The sequence below is a fragment of the Vicugna pacos genome, chromosome 8 (genome assembly GCF_048564905.1).
Source record: "Vicugna pacos chromosome 8, VicPac4, whole genome shotgun sequence".
Classification (NCBI taxonomy): domain Eukaryota; kingdom Metazoa; phylum Chordata; class Mammalia; order Artiodactyla; family Camelidae; genus Vicugna; species Vicugna pacos.
Window position 1 is genome coordinate 29,913,574 of NC_132994.1, and position 25,497 is coordinate 29,939,070.

At 33.8% G+C, this 25,497-nt stretch overlaps 2 long non-coding RNA genes across 2 annotated transcripts in view; one reads left to right on the top strand and one right to left on the bottom strand.

The window, feature by feature from the left end:
* LOC140697853 (uncharacterized) overlaps window positions 1-22,303 on the bottom strand; it is a 78,117-nt gene extending 55,814 nt beyond the window's left edge. The window contains exon 1 of the long non-coding RNA XR_012075226.1: window positions 22,221-22,303. This is a non-coding gene — a long non-coding RNA (uncharacterized lncRNA). The remainder of the gene's footprint in view (window positions 1-22,220) is intronic.
* A 1,332-nt stretch (window positions 22,304-23,635) lies between these two features.
* LOC140697678 (uncharacterized) overlaps window positions 23,636-25,497 on the top strand; it is a 55,058-nt gene continuing 53,196 nt past the window's right edge. The window contains exon 1 of the long non-coding RNA XR_012074884.1: window positions 23,636-23,748. This is a non-coding gene — a long non-coding RNA (uncharacterized lncRNA). The remainder of the gene's footprint in view (window positions 23,749-25,497) is intronic.

The following is a 25,497-nucleotide window of genomic DNA, read 5'->3' on the forward strand; positions in this document are numbered from 1 at the left end:
GATTTTTTTTGCAGTGGGGGCAGGAAGAGAAGGCTATGAAGCAAAACCACCACCACCACAACAAACACTTCATTGATTCCTTAAAAAGGTTTTTAAAATGCAAACCAAGGCAAACAAATTTTGAATCAAAATATCAACTTGCTTACTTAAGCAAAGGCTCATTTTCAAATTAAAAGTTATTTTCCAAACCTCAATTCAAAATTTTGCTAAGCAATGTACACAGAACCTAAATTATCATTTCACAGACTAGGGCCTGCCCCATGTCTGTGCTTGTTCTTTTCGAATAATATACTTTGAGATATTTGGAGGGTCTATAATTAGTATTCTGATATCTGACTACTGATATTATAAGCGGCTCCCTGTAACTCTCCAGCCCAAGTTTTTCTTTATGAAAAACACATACAGGGGAGTGGCAAAGATGGCAGAGTAGGAAGACCCTGAGCTTACCTCCTCCCACAAGCACATCAAAACTATAACTATTTGCAGAGCAACTATCAGTGAGAATGACCTACAGACTAGTAGACCTTCTACAACTAAAGATATAAGGAAACCACGATGAGATGGGTAGGAGTTGTAGTATAGTCAAGACCCCTATGCCCAGGGTGGGTGAACCACAAAGAGGATAATTATAATTACACAGATTCTCCCCAAGGGAGCTAAGGATCCAGACTCCCCAGCTCAGGCATACCACACCAGAAAGACAAGCCCCTAGTACATTTGGCTTTGAAGGCTGGTGAGGGCTTACTTTTGTGAGACCCAGAGGGCTGTGGGAAATAGAGACTTTACCCTAAAAGGACGCACACAAAATCTCCCATGTTCCAGGTCCAGGACAGAGGCAGTCATTTGAAAGGAGCCTGCGTCAGACCAAACTTCTGATCTTGGGGAGTCTCCCAGAGGGGCAGGAGGCAACTGGAGCTCGCCCTGGGCACAAAGACACTGGCTGCAGCCATTGGGAAGCTTGTGCTACCATGCGGTTTCTGGTGCTGACAAGCATCATTTTGGGATCCTTCCTCTAGCTTATTAGCATTAGGACCTGGCCAGGCAGAAGCAGTAATTTAAAAGGAGCCTGGGTCAGACCCACTTGCTGATCTTGGAGACCCTTCCAGAGACAGAGGAAGATACAACACAGTTTTACTTTTTATGATGATGATGATGATGATGATGATGATGATGATGCAGCAACATGAATAAACATAAAAAAACAGAAACAGAGTTGTAGATACAGACAACAAACAGGTGGTTATCAGAGGGGAGAGGGGCTGGGGGATGAGTTAAAGAAATGAGGGTGATTAAGAGGTATAAACTTCCAGGTGCAAAATAAGTTAAGTCATGGGTATGAGATGTAGTGTAGGGAAAATAGCCAATAATAACATATTGGAATGGTGACAGATTGTAACTAGACTTACTGCAGTGATCATTTTGTAAGGTATAGAAACATCAAAACACTATGTTGTGCAGAAGGAACTTAGTGTTGTATGTCAATTATACTTCAAAAACAAACAAACAGACTCATAGAAAAAGAGATCAGATTTGTGGTTATCACAGGTGGGGGTAAAGGAATTGGACAAAGATGATCAAAAGGTACAATTTATAGTTATAAGGTATAAGTACTGGGATGTAACATATGACATGATTAATACAACTAACATAGCTGTGTGTTATATATGAAAGTTGTTAGGAAAGTAAATCCTAAGAGTTCTCATCACAAGGAAGAACAATTTCTTCTATTTCTTTTATTTTGTATCTTTATGATAGATGATGGATGTTCACTAAACTTACTGTGGTAATCATTTTATCACGAAAGTCAAATAATTATGTTGTATAGCTTAAACTTATACAGTGCTATATGTCAATTATGTATCAGTTAAACCTGAAGAAAAAATAATATTTTGATTACAGATTTTTGGCAACAAATTGAGGTCTTGTTAAAACAAATTATTTTATCCAATTGTCCAGTATCTGAGTTTGTATGTTTATGGAGAAGTCAGACAATGTGCATCTCTGTCAGTTCTCTGCTAATGCTGATGTGCTATTCTGGGGTCAGAAACCACCACTTTATTATATAAGCCAGTTTAACTCAAGTTTCTTCCATTCTTGAAGCCAAAAATCTCTTAAATCAGATTTGTTGTGAGAGAAAAATTGTTATTGAAGCAGAATTGTAGTTTTCCAGGAAGTAAGAAGTCCAGCTGAGTATAAAGGGTTATAGAAAATATGTAATGCAATAAATAGAAAGTTTCATTGCAATTCATTCTCCCAAACCAGTATATTCTACATATTTAAACTAGTACTTGGGACTCACAGCTTCCTCAGAAAGGCATAAACTGATGTATTAGAACATTTTAAGTATTGAAAATATGTTGATAGAGTGAATAGATTAATTATATAACGAAAATAACAAAGAATACAAGTAACCATTTAATCTAATGCCATATCTTTAAACATGTAGCTACTCAAATATCCAAGACTTCATTTGGAATACAAATCACTCTGAAATGTACCCAGGAATAATGAAAACAGGGTAGAGAAAATACAGTGATTAAAAATTTTGATGGTAAGAATTAAATAGTTTTATTGAAAATGATCATCTGATAACCTGAATCACTGAATAGCTAAATGCATTGTAGGACAATTCTATTACTAACAGAGAAATAAGAATTTATGTTTCTTAAATTCAAGCCATCAATATCTGCCCTAAGGCACACAAATATATGACTCTTCTGACTACTCCTTCTTCTTTGATGAAATAAGCAGTGGGGAACAATGCTGTTCATAAACTGCTATGGCTTAGTCTTTGAATCTGAAAGTCAGAGCAGAGTGAATAGTAAATTCGAACTTATCCACAGCAGGAATTTCAGCTAATGAGTTCCACAATTCTGGACAAAGTTTGAATGGAATCACTGGCCTTTTTAGAACTTATCTATGGGACTATTTTAAACATACATAGTTTTATAACCATTGCTCTTCATATTATGTCTTTGATTTCCTCTCAAAATTAACCACTGATCTGCTTTCTGTCACTATAGTTTTGTGCTTTCTAGAATTTCCTGCAATAGAACTCCTACAGAAGATAGCCTTTAGTATCTGCATCTTTGTCAGTGAATATACTGCCTTTGAGTATTCATATATATTGTTGGATTTATTATTCCTTTGTACAGCTTAATTGTATTCTATTTAATGCATATACAATGAATTTCTTTATGCAATCATATTTGGAAATGCACAATTACTTAAATAAAGCCAAAATAGATATTCATGTGTAGGTGTTTATGTAAACATATTTTCATTTCTCTTAGATAAATACAGGCACATCCCTTTTAATGTGCTTCATCTTACCATGCTTTGCAGATATTGGCCTTTTAACAAATTGAAAGCTTGTGGCAACCCTGAGTCAGAATATCAGTGCTATTTTTCCAACAGCATTTGCTCACTTCCTGTCTTTGTGTCATATTTTGGCAATTATTGCAATATTTCAACCTTTTTCATTATTGTTATAGATGTTATGCTGATCTGTGATCAATGTCTTTTGACATCCCTCTTGTAATTGTTCTGAGATGCCACAAATTGCTCCCATATGAGATGGTGAATTTAATTGATAAATGTGCGTTCTGACAGCTCCACTGACCGGCTGTTCCCTCATGTCTCTCTCTCTCCTTGGGCCTTCTTATTCCCTGAGACACAACAATATTGAAATTAGTTCGGTTACTAACCCTGCAATGGCCTCTAAGTGTTCAAGTGAAAGGAAAGGTCGCAATTCTCTCACTTTAAATCAAAAGCTAGAAATGATTAAGCTTAGTGAGGGAGGCATGTCTAAAACGGAGAAAGGCCAAAAGCTAGACCTCTTGCACCACACAGTCAAGCTGTGAATGCAAGGGGAAAGTTCTTGAAGGAAATTAAAAAGCACTACACCAGTGAACACGGGAATGATAAGAAAGCAAAACAGCCTTATTGCCGATGTAGAGAGAGTTTTAGTGGTCTAGGGAGAAGATTAAACCAGCCACAACCTTCCTTCAAGCCCCAAAGCCAAATCCAGAGTAAGGCCCTAACTCTCTTCTGTGAAGGCTGAGAGAGATGAGGAAGCAGCAGAAGAAAAGTATGAAGCTAGGGGAAGGACATAGCTCAGCGGTAGAGTACGTGCTCAGCATGCGTGAGGTCCTGGGTTCAATCCCCAGGGCCTCTGTTATCAATAAATAAATACACCTAATTGCCTCCATCCCCCCCAACAAAAAAAAAAAAAAAAAAAGAAAAGTATGAAGCTAGTTGATCCATGAGGTTTAAGGAAAGAAGCCGACTCCATAACATAAAAGTGCAAGGTGAAGGAGCAAGTGCTGATGTCGAAGCTGCAGCAAGTTCTCCAGAAGATCAAGCTAAGATGATTAAGTGAAGTGGCTACACTCAACAACAGATGCCTGTAACTTTGAGTTGGACCACGGTCTCATACAATTAATTGTCCTGTTGACTTCATCAAAAATGAAAACTAACCCCTAAAATTAGTGTACCATTTTTAACTTCTGCTAGCAATATGTAAAGATTTCATATCATCATCAATACATAGTATCGTCAATCTTTTAAGTTTAGTCATTCTATCAAGTATATGCTAGATTTTGCACTTTGATTTTAATTTGTATTTTTCTGATGGCTCATGATTTTGAACATTTTTTTCATGTGCTTATTTGCCATTTGCATTAATTCTTTGGTGAATCATCTATTAGAGTTTTTCTCCCATTGTTTATTTCAAATTGTTTATCTTCTTGAGTTTAAAGGGGATTTTTAATATATACATTTTGGATACAAGTCATTTTCACTTGTTTTATAAATAGTGACTACCACTTGGAGAACCTTGCCTTTCCATTTTCTGAAAAATGGCTTTCTTTTTTTTTTTTCTAAATTGAAGTATAATTGACATGCAAACTTCCAGTTATAAAATTAATTAGTCATGGAGATACAGTGAACAAGAAGGGAACTATAGCCAATAATACTGTATTGCAAATTTGAAAGTAGCTAAGTAAATATTGAAAGTTCTTATCACCAAATAGAGTCTTCCTAAGTAAATAACCACTACAGATCCATTTAAAAAAAATATTGAGGACCTACTAAATGCCAGTGATACAAGTTGAGAAAGCAAAAATGAGTAAGTCTTTGCCATGTAATTACTTACAATCCAGTGAGTGGATGGGGTATAATCTAAATGGATATTTTTCATGTAATGCAATTAAGAGCTCTTCTTGAAATTATGCCCCAGGAGTACTGAGGAAGGAGATCCAATCCAAGGTAGCCCAACCTCAAAAAGGAAAGGATTCAGAGATCTTAGTACAAGTAAAGAAGAACAGAGAGGGTGTGCCAAAAAAATTAAAGAGTATGAGCAAAGGCACACAGTGTTAAGGAGGCACATGAGACTTTAGTCAGAGCTAGCTGGTTGTGAGCCCTGAATGGTATCCACATAAACAAGACTTTATGCAGACAGGACTGGGTAGACTTTGATTGAGCTTAACCAGCTGAGTTCTATGGCCAGATTTTTCTGGGACAGTTCATATAAAAAGCAGCATGAGTATGATCTGAATCAGGGATGAGATTGAAATCAGGGAAAATACATAAAAAGAGGTCCACTGGAGAGATTGATCAGTGCATATACTAGATCAGCACAGTTAGAAAGGGAGATCTGAACGGAACATGAGGAAACATCTATAGGACTTTATGACTGATTGAATGATAATAAAAGTATGGAGAGGGAGGCAAATAAAAAGGTAATTCTAGGAAAATTCCAGAGTTATAATTTATGTAGTTAGAGTAATTGTGGTATTTCTCCTCCTATATACATGGTAGGGGGACATGATGAAACATAATCCGAATCCCACTTTTAGTGCTTAAGGAGGTATCGCTTTGCTTTTTCTATGTTCCACTTACTCCTTTTTGTTTTGTTTTTTTTTAAATCCCCGGTTGGAATCTCTGCCCTGAACAATGATGTAGTTTCTCTCTGCCTATAACATCATGTTTTTGACTATCCATTTGATTGCCAATTAGGCCTTCACCCTCTCCAATATTGTCTTTTTTCACACTGTTGCTCAGCAGTTCTCAGTGGGTCAGCTCATACTCCCATCCAGCTCAGAGCCTAGATTAGGTAAGTTGAAAAGGAGACATACAAGAAATGGGGGGAAATTTGGTGAAATTATGATGAGTCCAGGAGTATTTAAATATAACATAAATAAATGCAAAGTGTACAAATATAACTTGAAGATAATTTGGCTGAACTGAAGCAATACAACTGCCATGTTTATTCAAACAAAAAATTTTAAGGGTTATAATTAGATTAAAATTTAGAAAAGGTCAAGTCCACATATTAATCTTGCATATGTTCAATTAGCACAACAGTTGTTGGGATTCCCTAGTTCATACTATATTTTGAAATTATCAAATGCACACATACGTAAGTATTTTAAAATTCAAATTCTAATTTCAATCCTACCAGCAGTATATAAAAATGTTCATTTAGCCTCAGCATTGTTGACATAAGGTATTGGCTCTAAAAACTAAATGACTATATGGAAAATTTTATTTTGATATTTTTGTTGTTATTCTTAGTTTGAAAATGCTCCAGTTATTTATTAACTATTTTAATTTTTAGTTACATAGTTTTTTACTTTAGTTTCTGCATTTTAATTGATTCACATTTTTACTCTAAGTGTTGTATACATTTTTCTGTCTTGAAATGTGCATTTAACTATGTTATTAGTCTTTAAACATATTAAACATAAAGCTTTATTTAAAGTATTTCAATGACATATATTATTCACAGAATTAAAGATACCAATCATTTCCTTTACAAACCCTTTATTTATCTTATCTGTATATATTCTGTATTTGAATAAGATTTGATAACATTCACCTTTAGGTCTTGCCCTCATTTATCATGACTTTAGTTCATTTTTAATTCATTGCAATAATTTCATGTGGAATGTGTTCATATTTATGTTTTCTAAATAATTAATCAATCATTTGATCCAACTGCTTGTATTAAATATTTCATTTTCCTAAATTTAGTGCCACTTTATTCTTACAGTTTATTTTAAAGTATAATAGAATCAATATATTTATTAACTGTAAAAGATCTATGTCTTTTTATTTTTATGTCCTATAATTCTATTTAAAATTTTGTTGGTTAATTGAAAATAAAATTGTATTGCAGTAGAGCAGACACAAGACAAGTCCAAAAAGTAGTTTAAAATTATTACACAACTAATCCTTATGAAGTGAACAAACATGCAAAGTAAACCCAGGTCAAGAAGTAGGACATGCCATTATCACAGAAGCACTCCTTGTGCCCTGACTCATACTAACCTTGTTTCAGCCACACAACCCTACACACATCACTAAAATCATCCTTATCCTGGCTTTCATGGTAATTTGTACTTTGTTTTCCTTTATATTTTTAAATATCTAAACAGGCATTCATAACACTATAGACTCAACATTTTTTAATTTTATATACATAAAAGTATATATTGCACATTTGTTTGCCTCTGTTTTCTTAAAGGCATCCTTAAGTTTATGAGGTACATTCATGGTGTTGAATATAATTGTATCTTTTTCATCTCTTTTCTTTCTGTTTAGTGTTCTATTGTTTGAAAAAACTATAGTTTACTCATGCAGTCTATTACTGATGGGCATGGGTTGTTACCAATCTGTGGTTATCATGATTAATGCTCCTATAAACACTCTTTTACACATCCCTTGGTGCACATATATGCACATTCCTTTTGAATAATTCTACAGTGGTAAAATTGCTGTGTCATAGTGTATGAATGCATGAAGTTTAGTAGATGCAGCCAAAGAGTTCTACATGATTGTTTCAATATACATCCCTTTACTGACAGTTAATTTTATTTGTGTTTTTCACTTCATTTATTCCAGAGGGTGTGTAACAGCATCTCACTGTGATTTTAATTTGGATTTTCCTGAGGGCTATTAAGGCTAAGCATCTTTTTTATGTTTAATTAATATTGGAATATCTTCTGTTAAATGCTGATTCAAGCTATTTGCCCATTTATCTATTGGGTTGTCTTTCCTTATTGACAGTTGAGGTGGAGATCGAGTTCAGCATGGAGGATCTTAATTTCTTTTTGCTGTTAGCAATCAACTGGATTTCAGAAATATTTGTGTCTTTGAAGGATGACTTTTTAAATATAATAAATATCATACAAGGGATACTGAATGAATTGACAGTGAGTCTTCTGTTTGGTTTTATATTTCTCAAAACTGAAACTTAAAACAAATTTTTCACTGAAAAGAAATTTACCTTTTGTCACTCTTAGGGAATTAACTGCATTAATGGAAACCATAGCTTGCAAACAAGATGACACTAAAATGTATCTCTACAGCAGCAGGTAATTACTCAAATGGTATACAAAGTTTAATTCCGAAAGCCTCCATTTGTGGTTTGAAATATCTTGCTTTATAAAAAGAATTTTTTGATTCACTTTCAGTTTTTTAGTGGATACACTCATGGAGTCAAAAGACGTTGAGGAGGTATGTTTTTTTTCATTTAAATATGTTGAAATATTCGAAACAATCTGAAATAGTGATGATTCTTTTCATTAGTTTTTGTCTTGTAAAAATCTGCCAACAAATGGTATGTGTAAAGATATTCTGATGAAATGTTTGCTGAAAAGTATAAACAGTTAAGTTTGAAAACAATTAGAACTGAGAATGTCCTCATTTAGCAGGATTTCCACTAAGCTTCCTAACTTTTAAGTAATTGTAGAAAAAGTATTCTCTCAATTAGCAATATTTTGGCTTAAAGGCCAAGCCAGTTGAAGAAACCAACAGTTTCAGATTTATTAAGCATAATATGAAATTTTGACATTTGCAGGAAATGTTTTTTTAAAGGGGCTATAAAACATGTTACCTTCACTGACTGAATAATACAGCTTGCCACATTTCCCTCTGTCTCTTTCCCTTCCGCCTCTCACCTTAGCCTTTGAAAAATATATTCAACAAAATAATTATGTGTACATAAAAGTACTAAGAATCCATCATTATTAAACATCTAAGAATCCAATATTATCAATTTGGGGGGTTATTACTTATTGAAAATTATAAAACTATTTTTCATTGTTTATTAATTTTTTCACTTTTTCTTTGTCCATTTAAAAATTTCTCTTACATTCACTTTGGACTCTTCTGACAAATATTTTTAATTTTTTATTTAAAAATAGTTATAAAATACTTAGTTTCTAATAAAAATGCTTTATGATATGAATATATCTGTAAGGATGACTTTGTTGGCACTTGATTTTTTTTTAGTATCTACTGACCTTACATTCACTGTCTGTAGAACAACTGACTACATTTCTCACTAATCTAATGTGTATATATAATATATATATATATACACATATATTTTTTACTTTAAGAAAAATTTTTCTAACAAATTCTACTTAATTTGATTATAATGAGAAGATATGTCCATGCAATTACTGCTATTTGAAATGGCAGGTCATCTAATAGTTTAAATTTTTATTAGAATTCCTTCTCTAATTGCAGAAAAATGTATTACTTTTCATGATTTCTATAGGTTAGTTTCAGGTGTTTTGAATTTGGTCACATGGCTTGTATGTGGCAGATCTAAATTACAACTTAGGCTTCACATGCCCTTTTGGACATACCATGAACAGTTTTTATAAACTGTTTTTTTTTTATCTATACTTTACTTTTTAAAATTCTGATTATTATTGTCTCTTATTAAAATATATCAGTAAACATGTCTTTCCTTATCTCAATCCTTAACACCTTTAACTCATGTTCTTCACTTTTATAAAATACTTTCATTAAAATACAAAGTCATATGGTCACATCCTTTTCCTTTTAGACATGCTTTTATTGACTTTCCTTTGCCATTCTGAAGTCTGAGCTCCATAACAAGGCATGACAAACATCACTATGATCATTCTATGGCCACCCCACTTACCATATAGCAACTGGGTATTATTATAACTCCATTACTTTCACTACATCTTTCTACCTAGAACTTTGTCAAACTCTTATTTATTTTGTGAAAACTCTTTTCAGAAACCACATACTCCTTAAAACTTTACTTAACATGATCACTAAATCAAGACTAATTATAATTCCTCTTTTCTATTTTGTTTTACATATTTGTTATATATACAATAACTTTGCAATTTAGTATTATAATTACCTTGTTATGTTCTATTATGTTTAATTCACTAGAGTTCTAAACATCAGCAGAGCTTTTATTTTCTTCCTCACCACTATACTTGGCTCATAGAAAGCAAAATAACTACATGCAATCTTAGCAAAACTGAAATAAACATGTATTTTAATGTCAGTAAAGATGCAGTACTTCAATGTACTGTATAAAAATTAAAGACAATAAATTATTTTATTTTATCAAGCAATATCCTGTTAAAATAAAACTTACCATTTAAGGAATTGACTGTAACCCAGTAATATACTTCACATCAACATTCATTCTCAACGTTAAAACATGTGGCATTACTAATACAGTCTTCAAAAGAACATCTTATTCACTTAATTAATCTGTCATAGCCTATTAGAATCTGCTTTCAAAAACTGTGTTGTCTCTAATAGGAAATGTAATATTCATTACACAATCATAAAAAAAAGCCGTTGCACTGAGTTGAATGATGGCCCCCTCAAGAGATATCCAATCCATCTCCTAATCCCTAGAACCTGTGAATGTGAACTTATTGGAGAAAAGAGTATTTACAGATGTAATTCAGTGAAGGACCCTGAGATGGAAAGACTATCCTGGATTATCTGGTGAGCCCTAAATTCAATGTCAAGTGTCTGATAAGAAACGCCAGGTGTCCTATACAGGGAAGAGACGCAGAGAGAAGGAAGAGAAGCCAATGTGACCCAAAGTCAGAGACTGGACTGATGCACCACAAGCCCAGGAAGGCTGACAGTTCCCAGAAACCGGAAGAGTCAAGGAATGGAAATGCTCCTAGAGTCATTGGAGGAGACGTGGCCCTGTCAACATCTTGATTTCAGACTTCTGGCCTCCAGAACTGTAACAGAATAAACATCTGTTGTTTTTAGCCACACAATTAGAAGTTATTTGTTACAGCAGGCATAAGAAACTAATACAACAGTACTTAGGAGGTGCTTTATTCAAGTTTAATTATTTTTAAACAATATGAGTGATAAGCTAGAACTTTAAAGAGCTCTCCTTTTAAAAACATAGGTTATAATTAAGTTTTCTTTAATAAATTAGAAATAATTGATACTACCATACTACCACAAACTTGAAGTAATACAGTAGTCAAATCAATGTTATTTTGTAATAACTAAACACCTGTTATTAAAATAAATTAGACAAAATGAAATAAAATAAGCTTCCTTTAGCAAACAGGATTTTATTTCTCATATAAAATACTGTATTTAAGCAAGTAATAAGATTGCATTTAGAATTTGTAGAATAAGACAAACTAATATAAAGGCATATATTAAGGCATCCTTATTGATACTGATGTATATTCATACCCTCTTACATGTTGCAAGTGTTAATCCAGACATCCTTTTCTGCTTTCAATGCCAGTACTGCAACTTGTCACCTAAATAACTGTAATTAAGCATTCTCTCTAGTTGCTGATTACAATTTGCTGATGAACATTCCCACTGGATTTAACAGCCTCTCTCATAACATCTACAGTAATCATCACATATTATAACATCTTTTTTGCTGAAGACTTCTTAAATAATCTAAAATTTAAATTGAACAAGTCTTAGATTATTGCAAACTAAAGTTCAACAGGCGCTTAATCAGAAAGGTTTAAGTATCGTATCATTGACATCTACTAAGCAATAGGATAATTTATACCCAGGGAAATAAGTTCTTAAACTCTTTGGTCATTGATCCATGTTGTTTTAAAAAATCAACATCAGCATATAACCCAGAAAAAATTTTTCCTAGAAAGTAGCAGCCTAGCAAGAGGTGGTATTTTTGAACTGAGCATTTATAACATTCAAATGATTCATTTCTGAGAACTTTGTGATGCATACACTTAATGTGCAGAGCACTAAAATCTAAATCAAGTGAAAGTTTAAAAATATGTTAAAGTTATTATTTAATTGGGTCCTTAGTATTCATAGATACAGAAAAAAAAAGACATAGTATCTCAAGTCCAGATTTCCAAGATATATATGTCCTAAGACCTGGGCAGAAGGAGTTACTCTATGAGCCCATGATTTGAAAGGTGGTTTAAATACATTACTTATTTTAAATTAGATTTTCCTGTCATTTAAAAATATCTGAATTCTCTTTGAGTACCTATAAAAATGTCCATGATCTTCTACAATGATGAAGTCTAGAATTAAGTATTAAACTTTGGATTCATCTTATCTAAAAAGACCTTGGAAGTAGGTTCATGGGATCTCACCCAAGAGAGAAAGTCATTTTGACTTTGAAATCATTTTTATAAGATATTCATGAAGTAAATCTCTTCTTCACAGATTTTTAAATTTTGATAATTCTTTCAATTTGTGCTATTCTAAAAGTTTCTATTGACCTTTAAGACCTAGAGAGCACACAGGTTTACCTTTTGTAGATTTGCCCACATAACTGACTAGGGCTTTGTGAAGGACTCAGTTCATTTCAGTCCTGTAATTTCCCATAATACAACAGAAAGAGCAGTGGCAGAAGAAATCAATCCCAACTTATCCCATGTTGAATATCAGCAAACACAATGTCACAAAAGCAATGTGAAGAAATGGAATATAGATTTTCTGCTGACATTTGTAAAGTGTTTGCATTAAAGTATTTTTCTAGTACAGAAAAGGTTAGAGCTTAACAAATTAAAGCACATGTTTCTTTTAAACTGTTATGTTGGTCATTTGGATTAATTTTAATAGCTTTGTTCTTTTTAAAATATCTAATCCAATGTGATGAGGTGCAATCTTTTAAATATTTATCATTCTCACACAAATTTCTTCATCATAAGCATATGGAAAATTTGTAAGAACCTATTTTTCAGTTTATAGATATATCAACTATAATTAAAAATAGAATCATGTCTTAAAAATTTAGTTTCTGCCAACTATGTTTAGTTTCTCTTGCATATTAAAAATGATTTACCTCATTTTCTCATCACAGCTGTTATAGCATTTTTATTCAATATACATGTAAAATAAAATTTGTAAATAATTCCACTTATATGAAAATATATTATTTTAAAATAGACATATATTTTAATATGAACATTTTACTTATATTCAACAATGATTGTATCAAAATAGTTTTCATTTTTAATTCCACCAATACATATTGAGGACTTATAATCAACTTTAGCAAAAAAGAGTATATACTTAATGCCTAGCTATAGGAACTAGAGGTTCTTGGAAATAAGTGGCTGATTATAGAGCTGGGGGAAGACTCTGAAATATCTTTTGTGCAGAAAGCAGGAAAATGTTCTAAGAATGACAGGATGGGTAAAAAGAGGCCAGGCACCTACTTAAACTGGGAAACTTTGAACATCATAAAAAATATTAAGAGTGAAGGATTGTTAAATCATTAAATAAAAAGAGGAATTTAGGCGTCTGTATTGACCAAAGAAGGCAGAACGAGCATAAAGAAACAAAGAAGGAAAGAGTCTATGCCGTCAGTGGAATGCCAACTAATAAAGCAGAGAAATTACTGAACTAGAAAACCACCATCAGATGGACATCATGGTAATAAAAACTGACTTATGCAAGAATCAAAATAAAGTATAAACTACTTGGTACATATTGTGTGAGAAATGGGATATTTATATAAGCTCAAAGTATTACCCCACAAATATATTTATAATTAACTTTAAAGTGTGGATACTTTGTAGATAACACACTAACCAAGTGACCACAACTAATATGAGTAATGCAGCCCATGGTCTCAGAGTGCCTCCTGATACACTGCATGAAGAAGAGGCAGACTGCGTCACCTCCATGGTATTTCTGCTTGAAGTCCAAAATCTGAGTTTAATCATTAAACACTCTATGAGGAATATTCTACAAAGTAACTAGACTGTAATCTTTCAAAGTATCCAGGTCAAATGAAAGAAAAACAAGGAAAGATTGAGGAACATTTCTAGATTGAAGGAGACTAAAGGGTCATGACACTTAAACGTAACATGTGATTTTAGATTCATCTTGCACCAGAAGTGAATGAGTTCTCTGAACATTAATTTCCTGATTTTGATAGGCGTACCTTAGTTATATAAGGAGTTTCCTTGGTTTTAGTAACCAAAAAGGAAATATTTTAAAGGTTATCATGAACTGTGTTTGATTTCTTAAATACTTGAGAAATATATGAAGATACATGGGGAGAAAATAAGAAAAACACACATATCGAAAGAGAAAGAGACAGTAAGTATGGTAAAATATTGACAACTAGGAAGGCTACAGGAAAGGCATATAAGAATCTCGTGTACTTTCTTGCAAATTTAACTATAACATAATTTCTTTAGTAAAAAATGTGGCAAAAAGAAAGGAAATCACATGGAGAATTTTCATATTCCACTGCAGAACTCCTGAATCAGAATGTACATTTTTAATAAGGTCTTCAAATGATTGTATACACATTAGTATTTAAGAAACACTGACTTAACCATGACTTTGACAGGGAAATAAGGCATAAAATCAATATAATTCTAAGTTTTAGGTTTGATTATAGTATTGTGAATACATTTAAGAAGAGGTTTATCTTTAAGAGATATTTACTGAAATATTTACCAATAAAATGGTATGGTGTCTGAAATTTGTTTTGAAATATTATGAGGTGGGGATGAAATTGATAGGAATGTACATTAAACAAGATGGAGCCTATTTGATAGTAATAATTGTTACTGCAGAAGGATGAGTACTTTGAGTTCACTTGACTATCTCTTCCTTTTTTTTTAATATGGTTGAATTCTACAGCAAAAACTACATATAAAAACACATGTCCTGATAATAAAGAACATTAGGAAAGGACAGAAGGAAATGATTAAGTTGTTCAGGAGGGGATCTAAAATGTAAAATCTAACACTGATTTTAGATCCTCTCCTGAACAACTTAATTCATTCCTGTTTAAATTTGTTTATATGATTTCTTTCCCTATATTTCATATTTTTCTGCCTTTTTAATTAAAAGACATTACCATAGCGTAAAATTAGGTTCTTTTAATAAGCAAGACCAAATAGCAAACTTAACAAAATATTATAATACTGCTCCATTTTCAAGTAATAAACTATGTAACAAATGTTTTCAATCTATGTTTCATTAGTAAAATGATGCCAAGTACTATTATTAAGAAGAGAGAGAAAACATTAGAGAGAATTGTACAGTTTAAAAGGTAGTTTCACCAGGTCATATGAAAGATAATGAGGGCTTGAATGTCTATCATTTCTCTAAATTTTAAAATTGGATTTTTATTTTTGGGAAATACATTTACAAAAAATACATCACTATGGTATCCAACTACTGCTGAGCTTGGCGAAGTCTTTTTACCATCTAGGTTCTGTATTTTCACATGGGAAGGGTCAATAATAATAATAATGCACATGTTTAGTTGAGGTTAAATAACTGACATGAAAAAAGTAAATTTACAAGTTTTAAAATGATACGTAAATAACCCTATGATTTTATTACTATTTTTCATATTTGATTTATATCTGTTGCAGCATTTTGAAATAGTTTATTCAATTACAACACTCTCATTACATTCTTTCTGTGAGTTGTAAGTAAAGAGGAAAATATACGTCAGGTATCTATTATTTATGCTTACTTTATCATATCTAAAACGATGTTAACGATACAAATGCTGCTGCATAAAAATTATCACTGGCTTAGGGAAACTAGACGTTTATCCCTGTATCATGTACCACTGCAGACAAAAGATCAGAGGTGATATGGCTGTTACATAGTTGGCGGGCCAGGTTTCTGTTATGGTTTGCTCTGCTAGTCTCTAACTATAGATCCCATCTCATAAGCTAAGGTAATCATCTTCTGCTTTCATTTTGATATTCCACCCAGCGGGGAAGTGGAAAAAAATGGGAAACACAATTACTCTTTGAGAGCAGTATTCAAAATTATATACATCAGTTTGTTTTTATATTGTTGATCAGAAATCAGTCATATGACCACATCTACTCACACATAAACACACACACAAAGCTAGAAAATATAGTCTTTATTCTGAATAGTCATAGCTAAAATGTAGGTATTCTGTTATCAAATAAAAAATAATGAACTACCTATTTTAATTGAATAATTATGTGAGGATTTTAGAATCTTCATCCTAAAGATTTCACCTATTTGATGGTAGAAATTCAATATGTAAAATATGGAGAAGAATGTACTGAATATCAACCATATTTTCTTCATGTTGTGTATAAAGAAAGCATGTGACTGTCATACTCACACAGATTACTCAGAAAAACAAGATGAGCCAAGACTAAAATAAATTTTTCTAGTTTCTAGTTTAGTCTGTTTCCCAATTAGCCAACTTGTATACAAATTAGAATGTAAGAACTCATCTGCTTCTAGTTTTTGTCTTATGTTTATATCTAATAAAAATTTTAGACAAATATTTCTAAAATACATTTGAGGAATTTCAGGAATAAATACAAGTCTCATTTGAGGTATATTCTTATTTCTTAGGAAATAAGTTTGCTTGGATGAACAAATGACTAATAAAAAAATAATTGCTTCATTTAGCATTATTTCCTTCTCAGGTACTATTCTAAGCATGTAATAGTTATGTAATATAAATTTTCTATATAAGTGTCTCCCAGGGAAATTATATACAGAATCCAATATTCTAAGGAATTAGGATAGTACCATGTATAATATAATATTTTTATACATTCATGGGAAAATGGTAAATACATTTGATTTGCTCCACTGACTTAGCAGCTATACTGTATTTGTTATGACCAGAATCAGACTTCTACTAGTGACAAAAAAAGCAGGGTATATAATGAATAGGAAAAGTTAAGGAAATCCTGTTCTTCATGAAAACAACTTCAAAAAACTAGAGCAAATAAACTAAAAATATAAAAGCTCCTTTACATGCATTGCTTAGTTGACTGGCAGGAAAATCTGGGAAAATAAAAATAAAAGGAAGAAACCTGGGAGTAGAGAAAATAATGAAATGGTTAGCACCTATGGAAACTATATAACCCTTAGCTACTATTTTTGGAGTTGTACTGGGCAGAGGAAAAAAGAGTTAAGGATGCATCTGATTTGCACATCTGCTTTTCTCATGCACACTCCTCGAGTATGCATGAGAAATGACTGCTGTGCTGAAAGGAGCAACAGAACAATCTTGTCTATCTGGACTTGACATCAAGCAGTGGGAAGAAAACAAGAGCAACAACAATCTCCCCTGAAAACTTGTAATCGTAAACTACTCAACATGTTTTTGAGATTGATTCACATTTTCACTGTGGTGTCAAAAATTGAAACAGAAAATTTATTTTGAAGTGATTCTATACTTGTGGTGCTCCAGTCAACTGAGGGAGGTTAATTTTAATCCAGATCTCTAATAATTACTACAAATTCCAAGAAAGATGAGCTCAGAATTAGAGATTTCAAAACATAAAAAGATAGCAAAGAAAAAAAGAAAACGAAAAACTGAAAACCAGTAGTGTGAACCAACAAAACAAAACAAAACAGATTTGAATTTATAAAACATAGAATATAGACTCAATATTAATTTATTCAATTAATAAAACAGAGGTTTGAAATACAATTTTTTAAAAAGCTATTATAAAAATGAACAAGAATATTTGATACATAACTAAGTAGAACTTCCATATCTGGAAAGCTTAATAGTTACAGACTCAGTGAGAGAAATCTAAGTTATTTTATGGTAAGGGCAAATGCCTAGTTATGAATCTCTTCATAGTTCCTTTAAAACCTTTCTAAAGGAAAAAAAATCCATCACCTACACTTAGAGTATAACTTAAAAAAATATAAACTGCATTTTGTATTTAAGTTGGGAGATAAACTCACAATACGTGGAAGCAGCATCTGAACCCATTCTGTAGAGAGGAGTTCAGTTGGAGCTACTTGGAAAACCTGTGAGTAGGAAGACATTGGTAAGACACCCAGAAGACATCAACTAGTGTTTACCACCAGGAGGAGAGGACCTAACTGTGTGTGTTAATAAATGAGAGTGCTTGAGAAGGGAATGGGTCAAAGCACCATCAATGAAGGTGTTTTTTTAAAAAAGAAAAAAAAAAAAAAAAAGAGTGGAAGGTCCCCAAAGCCAGAGGCTTTGGGAAGGCCTTTTAGAAGGGACCACTTTTGAGAGAGAGAGATTACCCTGTAAAGATGTGTCCCTTGGAACACGCAAACAGTGGTGAAAAGAAAGAGGTAACCAATGACAAGAGCATTACTAAAATAAGAGAGCAACCAACAAATCAGAAGAAGCCAGACCAAAAAAAGTATCATTACACTGAGCAAGTGGGAAAGCCATCCAAACCCCTGGTTCTCTCTGTTGATAATGCAAGCAGTTATTTTAGCAAAAGCTAACACATTTAAAATAAACAAGAAAAATAAAAGCATCAAATTTACAAAAGATATATAAAGAAATAAAAAGAATATGAAAATCAAAACTTTTCAGTAATATAAGTAAGCAGGAGAGATCTATGTTAGAAACAAAAGAAAAATTTCAGACAACTTTGCAATTTGAATCGAATTTTGCAGTTTAAAAAGTATGGCAGATTTAATGAAAAATTAAATCTCATAAAATGAGATTTAAGGATGAAAAATCTCATAAAAGAGATGGTGAAAACAGTAAGAATAGGTAAAAATGGAACTCATGGAACTAAAAAAGATATTGAGGAAAAATACAAAATAATCTCAGATGATGACTAAGTTACCAGACACTCACAGACCATAAAATAGATATGTTTCAAAGTATGGAAAGAGATGTAAAGAATAAAAATGATAAAAGCAATTTATGGAGACAGATATATAAAAGAGATGTGAAACATCATAACAGAAGTTAATACAGCATTTTTCAAAATGTGCTGTATTTGTATTAACACCAAAACATTATTTGCCTTTTTAATTCTTAGTCTTGCACATGTACACATATAACTTCCAGAAGCTACATCATCCAAGATGACATCATTGCTCTGATGACTAACAAAATGTGTTCCTGTATTTTTTGTATTTAAAAAAATTATCCATTTCAATTCCTGAAATGACAAATACTGATACAATACACATAAACACAAACTCTTTGTGCTTCTCAATACATTTTGAGAGTATAAAGGGGTTCTCAAACCAATGAATACTGCCAAAATTTAAAATAGACACAAATGGAAATACTGAAGAAGAGATACAAATTGATAGAACAGAACCTACATTTATAACTCTAGTGCAAGGAATCTTTCTTGAAATAAAATAAAGCTTGAGCCTGCATATTAATAGAGTAAATGAAGACCAGGAGAAAGTGGACTCCAAACTGCCAAATGTAAGCTACATACTAAGAATCCATGCTATCTTAGTACCGATTAGAGGAATGATTTTAAATATGGGTCCAGTGAGACTTGTGCCTGAAATTTTGATCCATATTCAAAAACAAGATCAACTAAGTTAATGAACTGAGTACCGACCAATGTTTGTCTCACAGAGGATGTAGACACTTTAGTTAGCTTCTTTGCATCTTAGTTTCTTCACCTGTAAGATGAAATATAATAGCTCCTATCTTATACAGATTTTGCGAATATTAAAGATTTTATCTTTGAAAATTGCTGTCCAGTTCAGAGAATCATTTAATAAGTGTTCAATATTATAATCAGTGCTGTTATTATTAATATTGAAGTAAACATTTTAAAAATATAGACACACACACAGATTTCCTTGATCAAAACTTGCTCGTTCTAGGAAAAATTTCCACTCTTGAAAAATTTCATAGGCAATTCTGATATTCACAGTCTTTTGAAAAACCATTTCATTTGCAATGCCTTAAATCATATTTAAGTATTTCCTTCATGTTTAATCACTAGAATTGACTTTTTCTTTAGTATTCAAAGATATTTCTTCATATTAAGGAAGTTTCCTGTCATTTTACAATTAACATGAAATTTTACTCAGAAGAAACAGTATTTGTTTTTATCAAATGACATTCAAGATGTCAAAATTATCATGTGATTTTTTTCTTTGCATAAATGGATGCACTAATAATTTTCTTGTTTTGACTGCCCTTGCTGACTGAAAATAGCTCCAACTTGTTTTGTAGTCAAGCGTTAATACACAATTTTATGTGACTTATTATTTGCTCTAGCATTTCTCTTGATTCTCTTAGGTCTATAAAGCTGTTTTCACTTCTTTCTTGAGGACAATTAGTTCAATAAAATCTTAACAGGTATTCTCTAAAAAATGGGTTTAATGATTAAATATACTTTGCATATTCTAGACTATGTGAAGTTTTAAAACTCTCCTTGCTACTGAAATTTCCAGAATTATTTAATTAATCTGGATTTAAAATATTCAATGAATAATTATTTTAGAGAATGCTTTTAAAATTTATTTTATGTAAAACAATGCAATACCTTCACTCCCTGGAATTCTTATAATTTTAAAAAGTTTAATAATTCTGGGGTTGTTTAATTGTGTTTTGACAGGGAAGAAAGGCAAACACACTAGTGAAATAATCATCATCTCAGAATTGGATAAGATTTTTAAAAACAAATTAAAACATTTGCAGATATATAAAAAAACAAAACAAAGATCTCAGTATTTAAGAACTGGTATTTAACTGCAATCACCTCTCCCAATACCATTACTTGATACATTTTAAATTTGTTGGTGTTCCTGAATTAAAACAATTTACAAAATATGGCAAGTAAAAATTCTGGCCTTTTAGAAGCATAATGTAAACATTCCCAGTTACTAAATTTTCTAATTCCTATCACCCATTAAAAATTAGCCTTTTCATTGTTGTTCAGAAAGTTTTTTTGTAAACGTATGCAATAAAATTCCATATATATATATATGTAATAAAATTCCTATATATATATATATATATTCTACATACATTGCTTTTGAACAATTAACTATATGAGGAATTCACAATTCCAAAAGTAAAAGCTGACATTCCCTTCCATAGCAAGTTAAGAAAAATGCATTTCCTTCTATAGTTTCCTATAATGTTTGTCATATATGTTCTCTTAAAATAACAAAGAACCTCAATACCTAGAATTTTCCTGGATAGTCCTGAAAAGACAATAATGACTATATATATTAGCTTTTAGAAGTCAGTAACTAAAGATAATGAAATAAACTAGATTTAATTTTCATTAAATATAAAAAAAAATGGATATCAGCCAGTATTCAGATTTATTAAGAGTCAAAAATGCTGTCACAGCTCATGTGTATATGGAACATTAGTCATTCACTTTGTTAATCTAACATAATACGGAGTATAATTTATCAGGACATCAAAATAATAGCTCTTACTCCATTTCCTCACTTCTATAAGGACATGCACGATAGACTCCGCAGCTATACATGCACCCTATTAGAGCTAATTGAAAATAGATGGTACAATTAACCTGCTTCTTAGCAAAAAGCATTAACACTTAATGTGAAAGTCTAATCACAATAAAAAAAGGTTCACATTGGAAGGAAATGTGGTGAATAATTCAAAATCATCTGATTTTCTCATACAAAGTAAATTAAAGAAAGAAAAAGTTAATATAACCAACACCGAAAGCAGCAATTATATCATTTGCATTCCTAATCTTTGCTTTCTTTCTCAGATGTATTTCATTTCAGAAGATTCTATAGATGATTTAACACAATGACTCACGGTATTTAGGTGCAACATAGCAGAACTGAGCAGGTGGTCATGGAACAAAAAAGCAGTTAAGGCAATTCGTTACAATACAAAGTATGAAAATCAACATGCAAACTCTTATGTAGGGAAAACTGCTGGATTATCTTAATTTAACACTTGCCATTAAACACAGATTCTTTTGATGATATGCTATAATTAAACTCAGAAATCAATATCTTAAACAATATCAAAATATTATTCAGTTTTCCTTTATTTTTTTCCTTTAAAACTGAATTATAGTTGATTTGTAAAGTTATACTAGTTTCAGGTGTACAGCATAGTGATTCAGCATTTTTATAGATTGTACTCCATTAAAAATTATTACAAAATAAGAGCTATAATTCCCTGTGCTATACAATATATCCTTGTTGCTTACCTGTTTTAGATATAGTCATTTGTATCTCTTAACCCTATACCCCATCTTGCCCCTCTGTATGGTCAGGCCACTCAAGATGGCTGCTCTCTTGCTCTCTGTTCATTGGCTGCTACCAGTCTCTGCTGCACCTACACCCTACACACATGAACGTGCTTGCCCCCGCCCCAGCTAGTGACTATTCTAATCTTTAGGCCAGAATAGCTCCACCTGCTAGTTTATTAAAGGGAAACCTCTGCACTCCTAATGCTCATTAACTGAGGGGCTGTGAGGGACATGCCCAGCTTCTGGTTTCCCTGGTAACTGATGAGCCAACCTGACGTCAGTTCCCGAGAGTATAAAAGGTAGCCTCCTCCTCCCGTGGGTAATAAAGATGGCTGCCATGGCCCGCCGCCTCGCCGGACCGGCCGACCGGCCGACCGCCCGCCAGCCCGCCGTGGTGGGGTTTCGCTTCAGGACTTCTTGCTTCAGACATGTAAGATCCCCTCTCCAACAAGTCGTTGAGATCTCTGTCACTGTCTCAGCTCTTTCTTCGGTCTGGAGGCTGGACAACTGCAAGGCTTGCAGGCCTGCGGGTTGCACCCCACAACTGGAGAGCTAGCTAGAGACCTAGGAAACACCCGTGAGTGCCCAAGATGTTGGGAAATAACAACGGGGTATGGAGAGTTGAGGGGGTAATCTGGAGGTGATCGTCCACTAGCACGCGGGGCCCTGTGACAGCTGACTACCGGGAAATGTCTTTCTCTTCCATCATGTTGATCATAACCTTTTACCCTCCGAGTTTCTCTCCAGTTTAAAAGTAGCAGCCTGTGCTCATGGTTCATCTGACTGCATGAGGGATGGAGGGTGAATACAGGCAAAATACAAGGGCTTGGGTTATCTATTAAATACTTAGATGTTACCTGGCTGAGTTAACCTAAACAATTACAGGCTTTAGGGATATAAGGGACAGGCTTGCGAACTGTACTTGGCCAGTTACCCTGAAGGGTTTGGTTTGGGACCTGCAGCAATGGCAAAATAACAGTACCCTTGCACTTCTGGTCTGGGCAGAGGAATGATAGGGTGCAATGGAACAGTGACTACAGGCAATCTACAGTGCATTACAACAGGTGGAAACTATTATAAGAGGCCCACCCGAGGCGTCCAGCAATGGAAAAAAAAAAAAAACTATGCGGGGTCTAGAACAGATGTGGGGGATATACAGGACCCTCACAGACATCCACAGCGACCAAGGAATCCACTTTACTGGCCTTGAGGCTTAGGAATATGCCGATAAAAATGACACATGCTGGCATAGCCACCTGCCCTACAACCCCACTGGTGCCAGGCCAATTGAAAGGATGCCTCGACTATAACTGAAGTGAGAAACCTGCTCTCCCAACAGGTGAAAACATTCCAGGAGCAATCAATCCCTTGCCTCCTCCTTGTTAACCCGAAGCAACTAGTCAGCACAACCCAAGTTCAGCTGTTTGTGCCCTTGCCACAGGATCTACCCTCTGGGGCACACATAAAATGACCCTGGGACTGGCAGGTAAGTCCGTGGTGGTTTGAGTTTGTTGCTGCCATGTGAGGAATAAGATTAGCAAGGAGCTTAGACTTCACCTGTGTTTTACCTTGCCCCACATAAAACTACTAAGGTAATTAATCATGACCCCTACTGGAGAAAGGCACCATTATATTATCCCTGTGGCCTGTCATACTGCCTCTCCAGTATTCAGCTGTGGGTACCGAGGGTAAACAGGCAGTATGGAATAGTTGGCCTGGACAAAATCACGTGCAGGGGTGGTATTACCTGAGGACACTGTTACTGCTTGTATTTTGCTTGATGGTCTTGATCTTCCCTGCATTGTGCCTGTTACACATCTTACATTTCATCCCTAGTCTGAGTGACTGGGCGACAAAGGTGGCTTCACTGCTAAATTAGTTTGATTGCTGGGTCTACACTGAGATGTCCTAGTCATCGTCCTCCAGACTTCCCATGAAAAATTGACCCAATAAGTGTCTGGCTCCAAGGTGGGTTTGCCCACCTCCTGGACTCTATATAGCATTTGTTTTGTATTTGTACTGCAGTACACTTCTACATACCCGACCCCAGGATTACTGCAGAAGAGGGGTGGAGCAAGATTGTAAGGGTCATAGAGGGTATGTAAAGGTGGAGTGTATGGTCAGGCCATTCAAGATGGCTGTTCTCTTGCTCTTTGAACATCCCCTACTAGACCAGTCCCTGCTTCATCTATATCCTATTCACATGAATGTGCTTGCCCCCTGCCTCAGATAGTGACTGTTCTAATACTTAGGCCAGAATGGCTCCACCTGCTAACTTATTAAAGGGAAACCTCTGCCCTCCTGATGCTCCTTAACCTGAGGGGCTATGAAGGACATGCCTCAGCTTCTGGTTTCCCTGGTAACTAATGAGCCAACGTGAGGTCAATTCCCCAAGAGTATAAATAAGTAGCAAAGATGGCTGCCACATCGTGCCTGCCTGGCAGCCTGCCAGCCAATACATGGTTAAGTGTCACTCCGGGACTTTTTGCTTCAGACATGTGAGATCCCCTATCCAATAAGCCATTGATGTCTCTGTCACTATGCTCTTTCTTTTAGTCTCCAGGTTGGGCAACTACAAGGCTTGCAGGACTGCCAAGTGCAGCCCAACACCCTCCCTTCCCTCTCCCAACTGGTGACCACTAGTTTGTTTTCTATACCTGTGAGTCTTTTTCTGCTTTTCCATATATATTCATTTATTTTTTTAGATTCCACACAAGCGATACCATACAATATTTGTCTTTATCTTATTTCACTAAGTATAATATTCTCTAGGTCCATCCATGTTGCTGCAAGTGGCTGAATTTCATTCTTTTTTTATAGCTGAGTAATATTTAATTGCGTATATGTATATATAAACCACATCTTAATCCATTTATCTGATGAGCACTTGAGTAGCTTCTATGTAGCAGCTATTGTAAACAGTGCTGCTATGAACATTGAGGCGCACGTAACCTCTTTTCGAAGTAGTGTTTTCATTTTTTCTGTATATACACCCAGGAGTAGAGTTGGTGGATCATATGATAGTTCTACTGGTAGTTTTGAGGAACGTCCCTACTGTTTTCCATAGAGGCAGAACCAATTGACATTCCCACCAACAGTGTACAAGGGTTACCTTTTCTCTGCACCCTCACCAACATCTGTTGACTTTTTGATGGCCATTCTGACAGGTGTGAAGTGGTATCTCGTTGTAGTTTTGATTTGCATTTTCCTGATTAGTGATGTTGAGAATCTTTTT